General features: G+C 45.1%; 1 protein-coding gene and 2 long non-coding RNA genes across 7 annotated transcripts in view; 1 reads left to right on the top strand and 2 right to left on the bottom strand.

The window, feature by feature from the left end:
• The window catches only part of LOC118400675 (inaD-like protein), a 309349-nt gene that overhangs the window by 126290 nt on the left and 160097 nt on the right, over positions 1 to 22962 (bottom strand). The gene's annotated exons all lie outside the window — the stretch shown is intronic.
• LOC127910655 (uncharacterized) lies at positions 3480 to 9157 on the top strand. Its single transcript, XR_008075618.1, has 3 exons — positions 3480 to 4378; positions 4451 to 4524; positions 4673 to 9157. It is a non-coding gene; the product is annotated as an uncharacterized LOC127910655 (long non-coding RNA).
• On the bottom strand, positions 11769 to 15440 carry LOC127910651 (uncharacterized). Of its 4 annotated transcripts, XR_008075611.1 has the most exons (4): positions 12977 to 15440; positions 12795 to 12885; positions 12431 to 12612; positions 11769 to 12339 (listed from the first exon to the last, which is right to left on the bottom strand). It is a non-coding gene; the product is annotated as an uncharacterized LOC127910651 (long non-coding RNA). The 4 variants fall into 4 exon arrangements; XR_008075609.1 differs by having other exon boundaries at positions 12431 to 12521; positions 12704 to 15440; XR_008075608.1 differs by having other exon boundaries at positions 12795 to 15440.

Below are 22962 nucleotides of genomic sequence, written 5' to 3'. Positions count from 1 at the left end.
TGAACAAAAGACATGGTTTCTATGGATAATAGGTGTGGCATCAGAATACAGCCCAGCCACTGTCCCCCTTTCCATCCCTCTCTCTCCACAGAGTTAAAGATCATAGATATTTTTAAATACTGACATGAGGAATAAATACACAGTGAATAACAAAGACAAATAAGGGGTAAAAAATAACATGGCTACATACAGGGAGTACCAGGTGATAACATGGTTATATACAGGGAGTACCAGCTACATACAGGGAGTACCAGGTAATAACATGGCTACATACAGGGAGTACCAGGTAAAATAACATGGCTATATACAGGGAGTACCAGGTATTAACATGGCTATATACAGGGAGTACCATGTAATAACATGGCTATATACAGGGAGTACCAGGTAATAACATGGCTATATACAGGGAGTACCAGGTAATAACATGGCTACATACAGGGAGTACCAGGTAATAACATGGCTACATACAGGGAGTACCAGGTAATAACATGGCTATATACAGGGAGTACCAGGTAATAACATGGCTATATACAGGGAGTACCATGTAATAACATGGCTACATACAGGGAGTACCAGTTTATACCATGGCTACATACAGGGAGTACCATGTAATAACATGGCTACATACAGGGAGTACCAGTTTATACCATGGCTACATACAGGGAGTACCATGTAATAACATGGCTATATACAGGGAGTACCAGGTAATAACATGGCTACATACAGGGAGTACCATGTAATAACATGGCTATATACAGGGAGTACCAGTCTATACCATGACTACATACAGGGAGTACCAGGTAATAACATGGCTACATACAGGGAGTACCAGGTAATAACATGGCTACATACAGGGAGTACCAGTACTGAGTTAATGTGCAGGGGTACGAGGTAATTCAGTTTGCTATGTACATTTAGGTAGGGGTAAAGTGACTTGGCAACAGGACGGATAAGACTGAGCTGTTGCAGCAGCGTACGTTGTGAGTGTGTGTGTGTGTGTGTGTGTGATGGGGTGTCAGTTAGGGATGTTAACGGGTAACCGTTAATAGGTTACCCGCTGAAAATAGATTTGACCGGTCATGCTTATCGGTCTATAGGGCCATTTATATAATTCAGTAGAATTAAACTGACGCGTTGTTTTAGTTCCAGTCCAGTGATAACTCCCGAGTGGTGCAGCGGTCTAAGGCACCGCATCTCAGTGCTAGAGGTGTCACTACAGGCCCTGGTTCGATTCCAGGCTGTATCACAACCGGCCGTGATTGGGAGTCCCATAGGGTGGCGCACAATTTTCCCAGCGTTGTCCAGGTTAGGGGTTTGGCCGGGGTAGGCCGTCATTGTAAATAAGAATTTGTTCTTAACTGACTTGCCTAGTTAAATAAAGGTTAAAAAAACAAACAAAAAAAGACAATCCCTACAAAAAAATCGTTGAAGGTGACAGTGGGAAAAGCTTCTTCCATTACTAACCCATCGGGGCTTTAGAACAAGCAGGATGCACAAACTGTCCACATCAGACTAATATTAGCATATCTCTCTTCAAATATATACAAGCCTGTTGATTATTGACTAGGTCTGCATCCCAAATCCTGGGCTCTGGTCAAAAGTCCACTGTATAGTGAATAGGGTGCCATTTGGGATGTACCCTAGGAAAAGCCTGCCTATCAGTCCAGGCAACACAGCCATTCTACTGGTGGGGAGTGATTGCATTATGTTAAGGGAAGGTAAGAATCCATTTTGTGTTGCACATGGAAACAGGGCTGCTAAATCAGGACAGACTCACAGTTATAGTTTGTGATAACTCAGCATTTGTCATTCGACACACAAACACACACACACACACACACACACACACACACACACACACACACGTTTCCCCTAGACATTAAATATTACATTTGGTGTTGGCGGTAGTGGATGAACACACAAACATTGCTCAACCCACATACACACAGAGTGGATGTGTCCTCTCCTGCAGTGTGTCCCTCCAAACACACACACCAGTTCCAACTGTTGACTACAAAGCTTCTACTATCCCCTAAAATTAATTCCCATTCAAAAAACCATGCTGGCTATTGCTACATTATTATGATAGCGAGCAGGGTGTCTAATTAGGAATAGGCTACCTGGAGTGGGATGTAGCTCTGTGTGCTATATTAGCGTAGCATCATATTAATGTGGGAGGAAAGGGAGCACATCTCACTATGAAAGCTCATTAAAACATGACAGCCAACTCTGCATGGCTACAGCCCCTTATTAAGTAGCAGAAATGTTTCTGCCCATTACAAAGTCTCTCCTCTCCATCTGGGGAATAGAGTTCACTGTGTAGATTCCTCACAGTACATTGTGGAAATCTTTGCTAGTCTCTTATGAATTACGTGTTCCTTTTTTCTGTAATTTTGACATTGTTCACATCGGAGTCTGATTGTTGCAGGTGCGTGGGAATAATTTGATATCTTAAGAGAAAATGAAAACCTGCACACTGATCTTGCCGGTATCTCCTTTTCAGCCGGTATCCCCTTTTCAGCCGGTATCTCCTTTTCAGCCGGTATCCCCTTTTCAGCCGGTATCTCCTTTTCAGCCGGTATCCCCTTTTCAGCCGGTATCTCCTTTTCAACCGGTATCCCCTTTTCAGCCGGTATCCCCTTTTCAACCGGTATCTCCTTTTCAACCGGTATCCCCTTTTCAGCCGGTATCTCCTTTTCAACCGGTATCCCCTTTTCAGCCGGTATCTCCTTTTCAACCGGTATCCCCTTTTCAGCCGGTATCCCCTTTTCAGCCGGTATCCCCTTTTCTACCGGTATCCCCTTTTCAACCGGTATCCCCTTTTCAGCCGGTATCTCCTTTTCAACCGGTATCCCCTTTTCAGCCGGTATCCCCTTTTCAGCCGGTATCCCCTTTTCAGCCGGTATCCCCTTTTCAGCCGGTATCCCCTTTTCTACCGGTATCCCCTTTTCAACCGGTATCCCCTTTTCAACCGGTATCCCCTTTTCAGCCGGTATCTCCTTTTCAGCCGGTATCCCCTTTTCAGCCGGTATCCCCTTTTCAACCGGTATCCCCTTTTCAACCGGTATCCCCTTTTCAGCCGGTATCTCCTTTTCAGCCGGTATCCCCTTTTCAACCGGTATCTCCTTTTCAGCCGGTATCCCCTTTTCAGCCGGTATCCCCTTTTCAGCCGGTATCTCCTTTTCAGCCGGTATCTCCTTTTCAGCCGGTATCCCCTTTTCAGCCGGTATCCCCTTTTCAGCCGGTATCCCCTTTTCAGCCGGTATCTCTTTTTCAGCCGGTATCCCCTTTTCAGCCGGTATCCCCTTTTCAGCCGGTATCCCCTTTTCAGCCGGTATCTCCTTTTCAACCGGTATCCCCTTTTCAGCCGGTATCCTCTTTTCAGCCGGTATCCCCAGCCGGTATCTCCTTTTCAGCCGGTATCCCCTTTTCAGCCGGTATCCCCTTTTCAGCCGGTATCTCTTTTTCAGCCGGTATCCCCTTTTCAGCCGGTATCCCCTTTTCAGCCGGTATCTCCTTTTCAACCGGTATCCCCTTTTCAGCCGGTATCCTCTTTTCAGCCGGTATCCCCTTTTCAGCCGGTATCCCCTTTTCAGCCAGTTGCTTTCCCCTTTTCATCACGGCTGCTTTCTAGGAACTGATGCTCGAGTTAAGAGAGGGCTACGCATGGTGAAAGTAAATTAAGCTCTCTGGTAAAAGCACAACTAGACAGTTTTCCAGGGATTTTGTGTGACTATTAGCGGGAATTGAAGTCATTCCCAGACACTTCTGACCAATTACTGAATACAGTAATCATTCTGCTTATCTAACAGGGAGACATGTAGACGCAGAGAGAGGAAGACTGCAGGTACTGCAGGATTTTGTTCCAACTAGGCACCACACACCCAACCAACTGAGCTAATTGGCTTCATCCAATATTAATATGTGCGTGTGAGTGTCTCTCTCTGTGTGTGTTTGTGCGTGTGTCCATGCTTCCTCGAAGACGATGAATGTGTGTGTGTCTCCATGCTCCCTCTAAGATGAATGAGTGGTGGTGCAGCACCAACATGGGGAAGACAAGTCCACCATGCCCAGTGAGCAGCAGCACACTGCTATCATCATTTACCACATAAACCTTCCCATGAGAGTACTGATTTACATTCACCAGGGCACACAGGTGTAGGGGACTCAACGACAGGGGGAGGGCAGGGGCAGACAAACACAGAGAGAGAGAGAGAGGCAGGCACACAGGTGTAGGGGACTCAACGACAGGGGGAGGGCAGGGGCAGACAAACACAGAGAGAGAGAGAGAGGCAGGCACACAGGTGTAGGGGACTCAACGACAGGGGGAGGGCAGGGGCAGACAAACACACAGAGAGAGAGAGAGGCAGGCACACAGGTGTAGGGGACTCAACGACAGGGGGAGGGCAGGGGCAGACAAACACACAGAGAGAGAGAGGCAGGCACACAGGTGTAGGGGACTCAACGACAGGGGGAGGGCAGGGGCAGACAAACACACAGAGAGAGAGAGAGGCAGGCACACAGGTGTAGGGGACTCAACGACAGGAGGAGGGCAGGGGCAGACAAACACACAGAGAGAGAGAGAGGCAGGCACACAGGTGTAGGGGACTCAACGACAGGGGGAGGGCAGGGGCAGACAACCACACAGAGAGAGAGAGAGGCAGGCACACAGGTGTAGGGGACTCAACGACAGGGGGAGGGCAGGGGCAGACAAACACACAGAGAGAGAGAGAGGCAGGCACACAGGTGTAGGGGACTCAACGACAGGGGGAGGGCAGGGGCAGACAAACACACAGAGAGAGAGAGAGGCAGGCACACAGGTGTAGGGGACTCAACGACAGGGGGAGGGCAGGGGCAGACAAACACACAGAGAGAGAGAGAGGCAGGCACACAGGTGTAGGGGACTCAACGACAGGGGGAGGGCAGGGGCAGACAAACACACAGAGAGAGAGAGAGGCAGGCACACAGAGGTGTAGGGGACTCAACGACAGGGGGAGGGCAGGGGCAGACAAACACAGAGAGAGAGAGAGAGGCAGGCACACAGGTGTAGGGGACTCAACGACAGGGGGAGGGCAGGGGCAGACAAACACACAGAGAGAGAGAGAGGCAGGCACACAGGTGTAGGGGACTCAACGACAGGGGGAGGGCAGGGGCAGACAAACACACAGAGAGAGAGAGAGGCAGGCACACAGAGGTGTAGGGGACTCAACGACAGGGGGAGGGCAGGGGCAGACAAACACAGAGAGAGAGAGAGAGGCAGGCACACAGGTGTAGGGGACTCAACGACAGGGGGAGGGCAGGGGCAGACAAACACACAGAGAGAGAGAGAGGCAGGCACACAGAGATAAGCTGACACACACACACACACACACACACACACACACACCCCCAGATAAGCTGACAGGTATTGTACAAAGACACAAGCACACAGATGAGCTGGCACGTACAGTACACAGACACACACACAAGGGTGGAGCGCACAAAGAGGCTGCCATGCACACATATACATTGTCCCACATAAACACAAAGCTAGACTGTTTCTCCTATCAGAGTCAGACATCTACCTTCTCCTTTTAAAACACTGATCGAGAGAACTTCCATGTCATTGCATTCACTTGGGATGTAATTGGAAGAATTCACAAGTGGCTGCCTCTGCTCTGACCCTCATTGGTTAGAATTAATTGTAGACAGGGATAATAGGAAAATATATTACAAACAAATGGGGGATTGGAAATGATACAGACAAATACATTGGGAGTAGACACAGTCTATCTGCAATATTAAAGCTGATCCACCCCGTAAAAAATAAAGGATATAAAAATATATATATTAGACATGGATAAACTAAATGATCTCTACCATACACACACACACACACACCAGAAGATTGTGTATGGACTGTATGTGTGAGAAAGATAATTGCCTGGTTTAGCTGAGGTGAAGCACCACAGTAAGGACAAGTGTTTATCTGAGAGTTCCTCCACTCCTCAACACCTGTTTCTACAGAATGGTCCGTGCACAGGGAGAGGAGTAGCAGATAGAGAGGGAGGAAGAAATGGGAGAGAGAGAGAGAGAGAGAGAGAGAGAGAGAGAGAGAGAGAAAGGGGGAGGAATAGAGGGCGAGAGAGGGAATAGATCAAATGAGAGGAAAAAAAGAGATGGACATAAAAGGAGAGTAAAACATATGAATAGAGGGACAGAGATAAAAGGCTGCCGACGTCTCATCAGAGCAGTCTGAAGTGGACAGACAGACTCTACACTGGTGTGGGTGACTCTTGGCTATCTTCTGAGTGTTTGCATTGGTGACAAAGTGGACTCAATGTCTCCATATTGCAGTCTACACACACGTCAACCCACTGGCCCCTCGCTCTTAACTCCCTCGTCCCCCTGTGTTACTGCACAGCGGCCGGCAAACACTCCCCTTAGAGCACGCTGAGGACACACACACAAACCAGAAACAAACAACTAAAAATAAAGGGATGTCTTCACATGAGACTGGCAAGAACAGCAACACACACACTCTGACACACACCTCCTGATTCCCTGCCTGCCCAGACTAGAAAGCCAAACAAGCTTATTAAAGATACACACTGACCTGGCAGCATGGTCCATGCTTCACTCTTCACCCAGCAATCCTGAGCTCAACATCCCCATGCGCCAGGGTGTGTTTGTGTGTGTTTGTCAGTTGTCAACCTCGTGGTGTTGGTTGGCAGCGCTGCCTTGAGCAAGGCTGAAGTATGGTGAGAATCTACAGAGAACACACATAGAAAGGAGAGAGAAGGGAGGAGGAGAGAGGAGAGCGACTGCTTGCCATCCAGCTCCTGTGCGGAGTGCACCACACTCACATGCCTCAGCATCCCTCTACCCCTCTCTCTCCCTCTCCACACTATGAGAAACCATAGAAGAGACAACTAGTCTTATTTATCCCACTTGCTCCATAGAGAATCATTATATTTTACTCTATCTTGCCCTTGCCACTTATCTCTACCTCTCTCAAGTATGTGGTAGGGCTGATTGGATTTGGTGTGCGTCAGTTTGTGTGCCTGTGTGAGGCTGTAATCATTGATCCATCCCTTTATTACATGTGTGTAAACTTGCATGTGTATAATAGTTTGTGTGTGTTTGTGTTAGAGAAAGGGAGGGAGCTATCGCTGCAGTAGAGACAATGGGGGTTGAGGGGAGGGAGGGGGGAATGACACGACAAACTGGTGGTGATTGAGAATGCTCTGCACCACTGCTCTAGCTGGCACAGCAGGAGCTGTGTGTGTATGTGGGCACCATTTAACAGACATGGTACATTAATCAAGAGTAGAGATACTGGTGTGTATTGTGTGCTAGCTGTGGGGTGCGAGAGCAAACGTTTCATTACCGTCTGTTTAGCACATTATGATGGCTTATTGAGTCACTTCACGATTTGGCAGCCCAGTCCGCCCACTGGAACACACACACACAGATATTGCTATTCTCCTCATAGCACCTGTCTGACAAACTGGTGTCACAAATCCAACGTGACGCCGCTCACTCACTGTCAAACAGACAGACATCAACAGAGAAGAAATATACTCAACAACCGTCTCAATGACTCATACATCAAACACATAATCTCACCCTCCCAACGACTCAAACATCATCTGACCCTCCCAACGACTCAAACATCATCTGACCCTCCCAACGACTCAAACATCATCTGACCCTCCCAATGACTCCTACATAAAAAAATATTTATTTCTACATCATCTGATATCAGTACAATTTCAATTACCAGTTTACAAACACCGTCTGCAGCAGCATCTCAGACACCTGTACGCACGCACACGCTCAGCATATCATCCCGCTTTCAATCAAGAAACTGTTAAATCGGCCTTCCGAGTGGCGCAGCGGTCAAAGGCACTGCACTGCACCCGGGTTTGATCCCAGGCTGTGTCACAACTGGCAGTGACCAGGAGTACCATAGGACGGCACACAATTGGCCCAGCGTCGTCCGGGTTAGGGCAGGGTTTGGTCGGGGGGGGCTTTACTTGGCTCATTGTGCTCTAGCGACTCCTTGTGGCGGACCGGGCGCCTGCAGGCTGACCTCACTCATCAGTTGAGCGGTGTTTCCTCCGGCACATATATGCGGCTGGCTTCCGGGTTCAGTGGGCGGGTGTTAAGAAGCGAGGTTTGGCAGGTCATGTTTCGCAGGACGCATTACTCAACCTTTGCCTCTCTCTCTCTCTCTCGAGCATGTTGGGGAGTTGCAGCGTTGAGACAAGACCGTAACTGAATATCACGAAACTTGAGAGAAAAAAGGGGTAAAATACAAAAAAAATAAGAAAATGTTTATCAAATAAAACACATGCAGAAAGACAGTCGAAATTGCCCCAAAGTAATGTTTGTTTGTGTTTTCCTAAACTGTCCTTGACAACTCGTAGAAACAAATCCTTTTCAGAAAATATTGCTTGGTTAAGTCATTTCAGGAACTTAGTGATCGCTGCTTCGTCGTCTCTGCACTTCAATTAGCCAGTCATTGAGTGGAACAGTGATGCAGAATACCCATCCACAGACCAACGGGCTGCTTGAAAACTCCATTACTCTGCATCTGGCCTGCATACATAGTAGGACAAGTCATCATCTCTCCAGGATAAATATAACTCAATATCAAAACATCCTCTCCCCAGGAGAAATAAACAGCATATTCAAGGACAAGGACAAAGTAAATAGAATATATAGCGATGATTTATATAGGTTAAAATAGTTCATCTCTGAACCACCCATACCGGATCCGGGATAATTGTCATCAGCAACGCTGAATACCATAGCGCCACAGTCAAATAATATTACTAGAAAATATTAATATTCATGAAATCACAAGTGCAATATTGCAAAACACAGCTTAGCCTTTTGTTAATCCACCTGTCGTCTCAGATTTTGAAATTATGCTTTACAGCGAAAGCAATCCAAGCGTTTGTGTAAGTTTATCGATCGCTCGACTCAAACAATAATAAGTACACTTAGCATCAGGCAACTTAGTCATGAAAATCAGAAAAGCAATCAAATTAATCGTTTACCTTTGATGATCTTCGGATGTTTTCACTCACGAGACTCCCAGTTAGACAACAAATGTTCCTTTTGTTCCAAAAATATATTTTTTTATATCCAAATACCTCCGTTAGTTTGGTGCATTATGCCCAGGAATCCACCTGAAAGAGCGGTCACGACAACGCAGACAAAAATTCCAAATTATATCCATTATGTCCACAGAAACATGTCAGACGTTTTTATAATCAATCCTCAGGGTGTTTTTAAAATATCTATTCGATAATATATCAACCGGGACAGTTGGCTTTTCACTAGGACCAAGAGTAATATCGCCTGCAATATCAGTTCTGTTATACTCACAGACAATATTTTGACCGTTTTGGAAACGTTAGAGTGTTTTCTATCCTAATCTGTCAATTATATGCATCTGGTCCTGAGAAATAGGCCGTTTACTTTGGGAATGTTATTTTTCCAAACATAAAACTACTGCCCCCTGCCCCTCAATTTTCAAACAATTCTTACTCTAAAAGTGCTTCATCATCATTTTCACAGTATTATTCCAACCTCAGTGTGGAAATATGCATTTTTGACTGCACTGGGCCTTTCAGAGCATTAGCAACAGCAACACTACTGAACAAAAATATAAACACAACATGTAAAGTGTTGGTCCCTTGTTTATTGAGCTGAAATTAAAGATCCTAGAAAATGTTCCATTTGAAAAAAAATCTTATTCCTCTAAAATGTTGTGCACAAATGTACCTTTGCCATCCACCGGACAGGTGTGGCACATCAAGAAGCTGATTAAACTGTATGGTCATTACACAGGTGCATCTTCTGCTGGGGACAATAAAAGGCCACTCTAAAATGTGCAGTTTTGCCACACAACACAATGCCACAGATGTCTCAAGATTTGAGGGTGTGTGCAATTGGCATGTTGACTGCAAGAATGTCCACCAGAGCTGTTAAAGATAATTGAATGCTAATTTCTCTACCATTCCTCTACCGTTTTTGCAGTACGTCCAACCGGCGACCGGTAGGTGAGCGGTTTGATGATGTCAACATTGGTGGGGTTATGGGCAAGCATAAGCTACAGACAATCGAAATCCAAAGAGAATGAGAAAATGAATAATATGTATACACAAAATAAAATGGGAGAAATGTTACAGTCTCCATCCTAGATTTATAAAAAGCATACAAAGCTACAAATTAAGAGGCAGTTGAACCTTTGAGCGGAGAAGCAGCCCTTTATATAGAAGATTGTTAATTTTCAACTTGGGAGATGAGAATTGCAAAGTCATCAAAGCCTTGGCCTAAGCCTGCTTCCCACACACAAACAGTGCATTCGTAAAGTATTCAGACCCCTTGACTTTTTCCACATTTTGATACGTTACAGCCTTATTCTAAAATGGATTAGATTATAATTTTGTCACATCAATCTACACACAATACCCCACAACGACAAAGCGAAAACAGGTTTTTGGCAAATTTATTGAAAAAAATTCAAAAAATACCTTCTAAACTTAACTTTGCTATGAGACTCAAAATTGAGCAAGGTGCATCCTGTTTGCATTGATCATCCTTGAGATGTTGCTACAACTTGATTGAAGTCCACCTGTGCTAAATTCAATTGATTGAACATGATTTGGAAAGTCACACTCCTGTCTATATAAGGTCCCACAATTGAAAGTGCATGTCAGAGACAACACCAAGCCATGAGGTCGAAGGAACTGTCCATAGAGCTCCGAGACAGGATTGTGTTGAGGCACAGATCTGGGGAAGGGTACAAAAACAATTCTGCAGCATTGAAGGTCCCCAAGAACACAGTGGCCTCCATCATTCTTAAAAGTAAGACATTTGGAACCACCAAGACTCTTCCTAGAGCTGGTCGCCTGGGTAAACTGAGCAATCGGGGGAGAAGAGCCTTGGTCAGGCAGGTGACCAAGAACCCGATGGTCACTCTGACAGAGCTCCAGAGTTCCTCTGTGGAGATGGGAGAACCTTCCAGGACAACCATCTCTGCAGCACTCCACCAATCAGGCCTTTATGGTCGAGTTGCCAGACGGAAGCCACTCCTAAGTAAAAGGCACATGTTTTCCATGAGTTTTCCAAAAGGCAACTAAAGGACTCCAGACCATTAGAAACAAGATTCTCTCGTCTGATGAAACCAAGATGGGACTCTTTGGCCTGAATGCCTCAATTCTGGAGGAAACCTGGTGCCATCCCTACGGTGAAGCATGGGGGTGGCAGCATCATGCTGTGGGGATGTTTTTCAGCAGCACGGACTGGGAGACTAGTCAAGATCTAGGGAAAGATGAACGGAACAAAGTACAGAGAGATCCTTGATGAAAACCTGCTGCAGAGCGCTCAGGACCTCAGACTGGGGCGAAGGTTCACCTTCCAACAGGATAACGACCCTAAGCACACAGGGAAGATAAAGCAAGAGTGGCTTCGGGACAAGTCTCTGAATGTTCTTGAGTGGCCCAGCCAGAGCCTGGACTTGAACTTGATCGAAGAGACCTGAAAATAGTTGTGCAGTGACACTTCCCATGCAACCTGACAGAGCTTGAGAGGATCTGCAGAGGAAAAAAAACCCAAATACAGGTGTGCCAAGCTTGTAGCATCATACCCAAGAAGGCTCGAGGCTGTAATCTCTCACTTTCGAGAGAGAAAGTGAGAGAGAGAGAGAGAGAGAGAGAGAGAGAGAGAGAGAGAGAGAGAGAGAGAGAGAGAGAGAGAGAGAGAGAGAGAGAGAGAGAGAGAGAGAGAGAGAGAGAGAGAGAGAGAGAGAGAGAGAGAGAGAGAGAGAGAGAGAGAGAGCACAAGGCTCTGCATGAGGAGACATCAGAGAGTGATGACTAACAGACATTAACACACGTACACACACAGGCCCATCTCTTCCCCTGTTTCAGTAAGACTAAATGCATTCAACTGACAATTTGACAAGAGCAAATGGGAAAGAGTGTATTATTATGGGAAAGAGCACTAGCAAAAAAAAAGAAGTAAATTAACTCGGAACAATTTCAATCTGGTGGTTCCAAGCTGGCGGTGTCATTCACTAACAAGATCGCCTCTATGAATGTGGCCTGTGGTTGTCAGTGCTATCTCACATTAAGCCACCCCATGCTCCCATGGTTCTGACCTCGTCAACAACAGTATCTCCTCTATGAATGTGGCCTGTGGTTGTCAGTGCTATCTCACATTAAGCCACCCCATGCTCCCATGGTTCCGACCTCATCAACAACAGTATCTCCTCTATGAATGTGGCCTGTGGTTGTCAGTGCTATCTCACATTAAGCCACCCCATGCTCCCATGGTTCCGACCTCATCAACAACAGTATCTCCTCTATGAATGTGGCCTGTGGTTGTCAGTGCTATCTCACATTAAGCCACCCCATGCTCCCACGGTTCCGACCTCGTCAACAACAGTATCTCCTCTATGAATGTGGCCTGTGGTTGTCAGTGCTATCTCACATTAAGCCACCCCATGCTCCCATGGTTCCGACCTCATCAACAACAGTATCTCCTCTATGAATGTGGCCTGTGGTTGTCAGTGCTATCTCACATTAAGCCACCCCATGCTCCCATGGTTCCGACCTCGTCAACAACCGTATCTCCTCTATGAATGTGGCCTGTGGTTGTCAGTGCTATCTCACATTAAGCCACCCCATGCTCCCATGGTTCCGACCTCGTCAACAACAGTATCTCCTCTATGAATGTGGCCTGTGGTTGCCAGTGCTATCTCACATTAAGCCACCCCATGCTCCCATGGTTCCGACCTCATCAACAACAGTATCTCCTCTATGAATGTGGCCTGTGGTTGTCAGTGCTATCTCACATTAAGCCACCCCATGCTCCCATGGTTCCGACCTCGTCAACAACAGTATCTCCTCTATGAATGTGGCCTGTGGTTGTCAGTGCTATCTCACATTAAGCCACCCCATGCTCCCATGGTTCTGACCTCGTCAACAACAGTATCTCCTCTATGAATGTGGCCTGTGGTTGTCAGTGCTATCTCACATTAAGCCACCCCATGCTCCCATGGTTCCGACCTCGTCAACAACAGTATCTCCTCTGGCTGCCTTGTTTGCGTCAGACGGCTAGGTCCTCAGATGATTGGGACAGTGTGCATGTCTGTGTATGTGTCTATGACTACGTGTGAAGCAGGCTCAGGACGATTTTACATTTTAAAAATTTAACATCAATTTAAGTAGGCAAGTCAGTTAAGATCAAAATTCTTATTTACAATGACGGCCTAAACCGGACCACGCTGGGCCGATTGTGCGCCGCCATATGGGACTCCCAATCACGGCCGGTTGTGATACAGCCTGGATTCAAACCAGGGTGTCTGTAGTGACGCGTCTAGCGCTGAGATGCAGTGTCTTTAATAATGACTGATTGAGGACATACCAGACTCTTGACAGAGTGGGAGAGCAAAAGAAAGGAGGGAGAGAGAGAAGAAGGGGAGAAGTTGAACAGCGGAGAGGAAGGGAAAATGTATATATAGAGATGAAGTGATGGATAATTAAAGTAGGATGGGGAGAAAAAATATTTGACATTCAGAGTTTGAGGACAAGTATTCATTTAAGCTTCCCTCCCCTTCTCTCCCTCCCTCCCCTCCCATTCCCCGTTGGCCACAGGAAGCCATGCTATTTTCTCTCTTCTCTTATCCCCAATCTGTCTGAACACATCTGGGGTGTCTGCTCTGGAATTGACACTAGGGCCTGACGGCAAGGTAAAAAAAAAAAACAGAGCGGTAAAAAGATGGGATAGTGATGATGGTTTATCACTCTGTGTGTGTGTGTGTGTGTACGGTCGACTGGTTTTAAGAGTGTATGTGCGTGTTTTGAAGAAACTGAAAATGATGGATTTACAAGCAGGCAGCGGTGCTATTCTAAACCCAGCCCACGGTGTATGTCTGGGAGGATTCTACACAGCAGAACGGTGTCGGGCCCTAACCCCCTTGTTTTTTTGTTGTTGCTTTCAGACACAACCCTCTGCTTCCCAAATGGCACCCTAGTCCTTATGTAGTGCACTACCTTCAGACAGGGCTCAGGTCAAAGGTCGTGCACTACACTTAGTGCCAGGGCCTGGGGCACAGATAAATCAGGCCCAGCACCTTGCCAGCATGTGGGCCGGGCTGATGGATGAGAGAGAGCTGCCTGCCATGCCACCAAGGGTAATGCCAGGCCACCCAGGGCAATGCCAGGCCACCAAGGACAATGCCAGGCCACCCAGTGCAATCAACTAAACAAGACCCAGTGTAGCTCTGCCCCTAAACTATTTACACCACAGTGTCAAATTAAATCAACTCAAATCTTATTGGTCACATACACATGGTTAGCAGATGTTAATGTGAGTGTAGCGAAATGCTTGTACTTCTAGTTCTGACAGTGCAGTAATATGTAACAAGTAATCTAACAATTCCCCAACTACCTAATACACATAAATCTAAAGGGAAGGAATTAGAATATGTACATATACAGTGGGGTAAAAAAGTATTTAGTCAGCCACCAATTGTGTAAGTTCTCCCACTTAAAAAGATGAGGCCTGTAATTTTCATCATAGGTACACTTCAACTATGACAGACAAAATGAGAGAAAAAAAATCCAGAAAATCACATTGTAGGATTTTCAATGAATTTATTTGCAAATTATGTTAGAAAATAAGTATTTGGTCAATAACAAAAGTTTATCTCAATACTTTGTTATATACCCTTTGTTGGCAATGACAGAGGTCAAACATTTTCTGTAAGTCTTCACAAGGTTTTCACACATTGTTGCTGGTATTTTGGCCCATTCCACCATGCAGATCTCTTCTAGAGCAGTGATGTTTTGGGGCTGATGCTGGGCAACACGGACTTTCAACTCCCTTCAAAGATTTTCTATGGGGTTGAGATCTGGAGACTGGCTAGGCCACTCCAGGACCTTGAAATGCTTCTTACGAAGCCACTCCTTCATTGCCCGGGAGGTGTGTTTGGGACCTCTGTCATTGCCAACAAAGGGTATATAAAGTATTGAGATAAACTTGATGAAAATTACAGCCCGACAGGATGCTCTCGATTGTGCATCTGTAAAGGTTTGTCAGTTTTGGGTGACAAGACACATTTCTTCAGCCTCCTGAAGTTGAAGAGGCGCATATCACAGAAACTGTGGGTGGACCATTTCAGTTTGTCTGTGATATGTACATAGAGGAACCTAAAACTTTCCACCTTCTCCACTGCTGTCCCTTCGATGTGATAGGCGGGTGCTCTCTCTGTTGCTTCCTGAAGTCCACGATAATCTCCTTTGTTTTGTCGACTTTGAGAGGTTGTTTTCCCGACACCACACTCCGAGTGCCCTCACCTCCTCCCTGTAGGCTGTCTCATCGTTGTTGGTAATCAAGCCCGAAAGTATTCGGCCCCCTTGAACTTTGCGACCTTTTGCCACATTTCAAGCTTCAAACATAAAGATATAAAACTATATTTTTTTGTGAAGTATCAACAACAAGTGGGACACAATCATGAAGTGGAACGACATTTATTGGATATTTCAAACTTTTTTAACAAATCAAAAACTGAAAAATTGGGCGTGCAAAATTATTCAGCCCCCTTAAGTTAATACTTTGTAGCGCCACCTTTTGCTGCGATTACAGCTGTAAGTCGCTTGGGGTATGTCTCTATCAGTTTTGCACATCGAGAGACTGAAATTTTTTCCCATTCCTCCTTGCAAAACAGCTCGAGCTCAGTGAGGTTGGATGGAGAGCATTTGTGTCAATTTTGGTTTCATCTGACCAGAGCACCTTCTTCCACATGTTTGGTGTGTCTCCCAGGTGGCTTGTGGCAAACTTTAAACGACACTTTTTATGGATATCTTTAAGAAATGGCTTTCTTCTTGCCACTCTTCCATAAAGGCCAGATTTGTGAAATATACGACTGATTGTTGTCCTATGGACAGAGTCTCCCACCTCAGCTGTAGATCTCTGCAGTTCATCCAGAGTGATAATGGGCCTCTTGGCTGCATCTCTGATCAGTCTTCTCCTTGTATGAGCTGAAGGTTTAGAAGGACGGCCAGTTCTTGGTAGATTTGCAGTGGTCTGATACTCCTTCCATTTCAATATTATCGCTTGCACAGTGCTCCTTGGGATGTTTAAAGCTTGGGAAATCTTTTTGTATCCAAATCCGGCTTTAAACTTCTTCACAACAGTATCTCAGACCTGCCTGGTGTGTTCCTTGTTCTTCATGATGCTCTCTGCGCTTTTAACGGACCTCTGAGACTATCACAGTGCAGGTGCATTTATACGGAGACTTGATTACACACAGGGGGATTGTATTTATCATCATTAGTCATTTAGGTCAACATTGGATCATTCAGAGATCCTCACTGAACTGCTGGAGAGAGTTTACTGCACTGAAAGTAAAGGGGCTGAATAATTTTGCACGCCCCATTTTTTAGTTTTTGATTTGTTTAAAAAGTTAGAAATATCCAATAAAATAAATGTCGTTCCACTTCATGATTGTGTCCCACTTGTTGTTGATTCTTCACAAAAATATACAGTTTTATATCTTTATGTTTGAAGCCTGCAATGTGGCAAAAGGTCGCAAAGTTCAAGGTGGCCGAATACTTTCGCAAGGCACTGTATTCCTCTTGTCCAGATGGGATAGGGCAGTGTGCAGTGTGATGGCAATTGCATCCTCTGTGGACCTGTTGGGGCGGTATGCAAATTGAAGTGGGTCTAGGGTGGCCGGTAAGCTGGAGGTGATATGATCCTTGACTAGTCTCTCAAATGATGACAGAAGTGAGTGCTTCGGGGCGGAAGTCATTTAGTTAAGTTATCGTTTGCCTTCTTGGGTACAGGAACAATTGTGGCCATCTTGAAGCATGTGGGGACAGCAGACCGGGATAGAGAGCGATTGAATATGTCTGTAAACCCACCAGACAGCTGGTCTGAGCATGCTCTGAGGACGTGCTAGGGATGTCATCTGGGCCAGCCGCCTTGCGAGGGTTAAAGCGTTTAAATGTTTTACTCACGTCGGCCATGGAGAAGGAGAGGGGTGCAGTCCTTGTTAGTGGGTCGCGACGGTGGCACTGCATTATCCTCAAAGCGGGCAAAGGACGTGTTTAGTTTGTCTAGAAGCGTGACGTCGGTGTCCGTGACGTGGCTGGTTTTCTTTTTGTAGTTCGTGATTTCCTGTAGACCCTGCCACCTATATCTCGTGTCTGAGCCGTTGAATTGCGACTCCACTTTGTCCCTGTACCGGCATTTCGCTTGTTTGATTGCCTTGCGGAGGGAATAACTACACTGTTTATATTCAGTCATATTCCCAGACCTCTTTCCATGGTTAAATGAGGTGGTTCGCCCTTTCAGTTTTGCGCCGTCGCCATCCACGGTTTCTGGTTAGGGTAGGTTTAAATAGTCACAGTGGGTACGACATCTCCAATGCACTTCCTAATAAACTCACTCACCAAGTCAGCGTATCGATGTTCTCGGAGGCTGACCGCAATCTCTGATGTCTTTCTGGAAGGCAACCCTTTGCTCAAATTTCGTCTACCTTGTTGTCAAGAGACTGGACATTGGCAAGTAGTATACTCGGGAGCGGTAGGCGATGGGCACATCTACGGACACTGACCAGGAGACCACTCCGTCTGCCCCTTCTGTGGCGCCGTTGTTTTGGGTCAGCTTCTGGGATTAGATCCATTGTCCTGGGTGGTGGTCCAAACAGAGGATCCGCTTTGGGAAAGTCGTATTCCTGGTCGTAATGTTGGTAAGTTGACGTCACTCTTATATCCAATAGTTCTTCCCGGCTGTATGTAATAAGACTTAAGATTTCTTGGGGTAACAATGTAACAAATAATATATTTAAAAAAATACTGCATAGTTTCCTAAAGACTCGAAGCGAGGCGACCATCTCTGTCGGCGCCATCTTGCTCGTAATGAGTGAACTAGTATTAGCAGGCAAGGCACACAAAGTACAATCAACGCACACACTGTTTTACCACCATGGGCTTTGTGTTTACCTTCCCTTGTCAGTACATATACCCTGATACTATTGTTTAGTACATTAACCAGCTGGGTGCACTTGAGGCTGCATGAGACTGACTGAGGAGTTAAAGAGCGTGTCATGCTTCCAAAATAATGTCTGAAAGAAAGCTGTAGGAATGAAAGCTCGGTAGAGCCCTGTAAAAATAGAAAAATTGGTAGAGTGGTGCTTTGGATACTTTAATTTGTGGCGTAACACCTATAGTAACAGCTCCCACCCTTGACAACACTTTTTAATAGGGTGCTCATCTCTCGAAAGAGTAAAAACAAACCCACCATGTTGGATTTACAAAAAAAATGCAATAGGCTAACATCGATTAGTCCCAAAAGTACGAACTCCACCCACCTGACATGCTGGTACTTGAAACAAACAAGCTTTTAATTAATTAAACCACCTTAGAAAAAAAAAATCAAGAAACAAGTCTGATTTATTGTACAAAATACACTGAACAAAAATATAAATTCAACATGTGAAGTGTTGGTCCAATGTTTTATAGAAATAAAATTGAAGATCCCAGACATATTCCATACACACAAAAAGCTAATTTCTCTAAAATGTTGAGCACAAATTTGTTTACAGTACATAACTGCTAGTAAGCATTTCTCCTTTGCCAAGATATTTCATCCATCTGACAGGTGTGGCATATCAAGAAGCTGATTAAACAGCATAATCATTACATGGGTGCACCTTGCGCTGGGGACAATAAAAGGCCACTCAAAAATGCAGTTTTGTTACACAACTCAATTCCACAGATTTCTCAAGTTTTGAAGGAACATGCAATTGGTATGCTGACAGCAGGAATGTCCACCAGAGCTGTTGCCAGAGAGAAATTAACATTACATTCTACCATAAGCCGCCTCCAACGTCGTCTTAGAGAATTTGGCAGTACGTCCAACCGGCCACACAACGGCAAGACACGTGTATGACATTGTGTGGTTGAGGGATTTGCTGATGTCAACAGTGCGGCAGAAGGTCAGAAGCTACAGAAAACGAACACAATTGCATTTTTATCAATGGCAATTTCAAATCACAGAGATATCGTGATGAGATCCTGAGGCCCATTGTCGTGCCATTCATTCGCCACCATCACCTCATGTTTCTGCATAATAATGCACAGCCCCATGTCGCAAGTATCTGTACACAATTCCTGGAAGCTGAAAATGTCCCAGTTCTTCCATGGCCTACATACTCACCAGTCATGTCACCCATTGAGCATGTTTGTGATGCTCTGGATTGATGTGTATATCCAGCAACTTCGGCCATTGAAGAGGAGTGGGAACAACATTACCCAGGCCACAATCAACAGCATGGTCAACTGTATGTGAAGGAGGTGTGTCACACTGCATGAGGCAAATGGTGGTCACACCAAATACAGACTGGTTTTCTGATTCACACCCCTACTTTTATTTTAAGGTGTCTGTGACCAGAATATGCATATCTGTATTCCCAGTCATGTGAAATCCATAGATTACTCTAATGAATTCATTTCAATTGACTGATTTCCTTATATGAATTGTAACTCAGTAAAATCTTTGTAAATGTTGCATGTTGCGTTTATATTTCCGTTCAGTATAGTATAGATATGAAGAATATGGCAGGAGAGCAGCAGACTGATTTAGCAACAGTCATCGTGATTGATTGTCGTGGCAACGTGACATAACAAATGGAGGGAACCTCAGGGAGGAGGAGAGTGGGGAAAGGAGATTGTTCAGAAGGTCAATGTTGTTGGATCTCACCTTAGCCAAGGTCAATCCTTTCAAAATGGAACCTGCATTCAACCCACAAGTGTGAACAAGCCAGAGTGATAGAGACCTAATGACCTTATATTCCCATTGTGGCATGCCTGCCATAGCAGACCTTGACAAGAGCCGGTGTAAGACACTGCGAGAGATAAAGCCGACAAGTATGCTCTTTACAATGTTCATGACAACAGCTAGTTAAACAGGTTTCTAAACATCACCACTGAGGAAGCAACATAGAGAAGACCAGATGGCACTGAATTGAAAGTAAGCCACTGTAAAGTTAAAGCCGGTGTTTGATACAGCAAAATAGTATTTAGAGGTATAAGCCCATTGAAGCATAGAGATAGAGGCCCAATACTGAAACCAGACAGAAATCTACAGCAAGGTATCCATAGGAACAAGTGGAAACGCTGACAAAGTTCACCTCTTAACCTTTTGTTCAAGCTCAACGATAACACACCTGATTCAACTAGTCAACAAATCACCAAGCCATTGATTATGCTAGTTGAATTAGGTGTAATGCTGGGGAGTAACAAAAAGGTGCATAACCTAAGGGGACGGCCCTGAGGAAACTATATACCATGCCTTCGGAATGGATTCAGACCCCTTGACTTTTTCAACATTTTGTTACTTTACAGCCTTATTCTAAAATGGATTTAAAAAAAGAACATGCTCAGAAATCTACACACAATACCCTATAATAACAAAGCGAAAATAGGTTTGTTGCAAATTTATAAAAAAATAAATAAAAAATACCTTGTTTAAAATAAGTATTCAGACCTTTTGTTATGAAACTCGAAATTGAACTCAGGTGCATCCTGTTTGCATTGATCATCCTTGAGAAATTTCTACGACTTGACTGGAGTCCAACTGTGGTAAATTCATTTGATTGAACATGATTTGGAAAGGCACACACCTGTCTCACAGTTGACAGTGCATGCCAGGGCATAACCCAAGTCACAATCCGTGACAGGATTTTGTTGAGGCACAGATCTGGGGAAGGGTACCAAAACATTTCTGCAGCTTTGAAGGTCCCCAAGAACACAGTAGCCTCCATCATTCTTAAATGGAAGAAGTTTGGAACCCCCACTGTTTCTTCCTTGAACTGGCCGCCCATCCATGCTGAGCAATCAGGGGAGAAGGGCCTTGGTCAGGGAGGTGACCAAGAACCCGATGGTCACTCTGACAGAGCTCCAGAATTCCTCTGTAGAGATGGGAGAATCTTTCAGAAGAACAACCATCTCTGCAGCACTCCACCAATCAGGCTTTTATGGAGTTGCCAGACAGAAGCCACTCCTAAGTAAAAGGCACATGAAAGCCCGCTTGGAGTTTGCCAAAAGGCATCTAAAGGACTCTCAGACCATTAGAAACAAGATTCTCTGGTCTGATGAAACCAAGATTGAACTCTTTTGGCCTGAATGCCAAGCGTAATATCTGAACGAAACCTTGCGCCATCCCTACGGTGACGCACGGTGGTGGCAGCATCATGCTGTCAGGATGTTTTTCAGCTGCTGGGACTGGGAAACTACTCAGGATCAAGGCAAAGATGAACAGAGCAAAGTACAGAGATCCTTGGTGAAAACCTGCTCCAGAGCACTCAGGACCTCAGACTGGGGTGAAGGTTCACCTTCCAACAGGACAATGACCCTAAGCACACAGCCAAGACAAGGTAGGAGTGGCTTTGGGCCAAGTCTCTGAATGTCCTTGAGTGGCCCAGTTAGAGCCCGGACTTGAACCCAATCGAACATCTCTGGAGAGACCTGAAAATAGCTGTGCAGCAAAGCTCCCCAAGACACATTTCAGTTGAATACATTTAGTTGGACAACTGACTAGGCATCCTCCTCCCTTTCCCAACCTGACAGAGCTTGAGAGGATCTGGCTGCCAAAGGTGCTTCAACAAAGTACTGAGTAAAGGGTCTGAATACTTATGTAAATTTGATGATTTTTTATACATTTGCAAAAATTGAAAAAAAAATGTTTTGCTTTGTCATTATGGGGAATTGTGTGTAGATTGATGAGGGGAAAAAAACAATTTAATCAATTTTAGAATAACGATGTAATGTAACAAAATGTGGAAAAAGACAAAGGGGTCTGAATACTTTATGAATGCACTGCAATAGAGTAAAAAGCTGTAAAAGAGAGGGAACATCACACAGTGCAGTGACAAGTCAAGATGGCCACCTTCCCCACTCTCTCATGTTAATACAGTAGTTCTATTGACCCTCCCTCAGTCGCCAGGCAACCGATACAACAGTCAGCCAATACGGCCCCCTGCAAAGACAAAGAGAGAAACACAGATTAAAGCATTTTCCTTTGCTGCTACTCACTAACTTCCTTATCAAGGTAATGATAACAGGGCTAACAGCGCTAACTTTCTAAGCAATCCTACTAATAACAAGTTTGATAATAAGCAGGCATTACAAAAAGTGCTAACTTCTTTAGCAAGGCTAATGAAAAATGGGGCTAAATATTAGCATTAGCCTGAATTAGAGATACAATTACCACCAGACATCATAGAACATTTATTATCCACCTCTTACATTTAAGCTAAAATATCACTAGTTTTTCACTTCATGTTAATAATGCCTGTTGCTGTTTTCAAAATGGCTATGTCCACTATGGGCTAATCCTATTTGAAGTCCTACAGAATACGAGAGAAAACTAATACCCTCAAACTGAGTGTTACAATCGAGAACTGAAAGCAGGGCTCTAACCTCTACCCCCTGACATTGTCTGTCTTCTGTAAAATGTTGAGGCGAGTCATAAATACACTACATGACCAAAAGTATGTGGACACCTGCTCGTCGAACATCTCATTCCAAAATCATGGGCATTAATATGGAGTTGGTCCAACCATGGAAGCACATTTCATGAAGCTCCCGACGAACAGTTCTTGTGCCAGTACTGAGTGTTGTAACGGAGAATAGACCATTTTTAGGCGCTACGCGCTTCAGTGTCCCGTTGTGTAAGTTTGTGTTGCCTACCACTTCGTGGCTGAACCGTTGTTGCTTTAGGCGGTCCACTTCAGAATAGCACTTACAGTTGACTGGTGCAGGTCTAGCAGGGCAGACATTTTATGAACTGACTTGTTGGAAAGGTGGCATCCTATAACAGTGCCATGTTGAGAGTCACTGAGCTCTTCAGTAAGGCAATTATACTGTCAATGTTTGTCTATGGAGATTGCAT

This window comes from Oncorhynchus keta, chromosome 22, assembly GCF_023373465.1.
Source record: "Oncorhynchus keta strain PuntledgeMale-10-30-2019 chromosome 22, Oket_V2, whole genome shotgun sequence".
NCBI classification, from domain to species: domain Eukaryota; kingdom Metazoa; phylum Chordata; class Actinopteri; order Salmoniformes; family Salmonidae; genus Oncorhynchus; species Oncorhynchus keta.
Note: the sequence above shows the minus strand (reverse complement) of the source record. Positions and strands in the feature narration are given on the sequence as shown.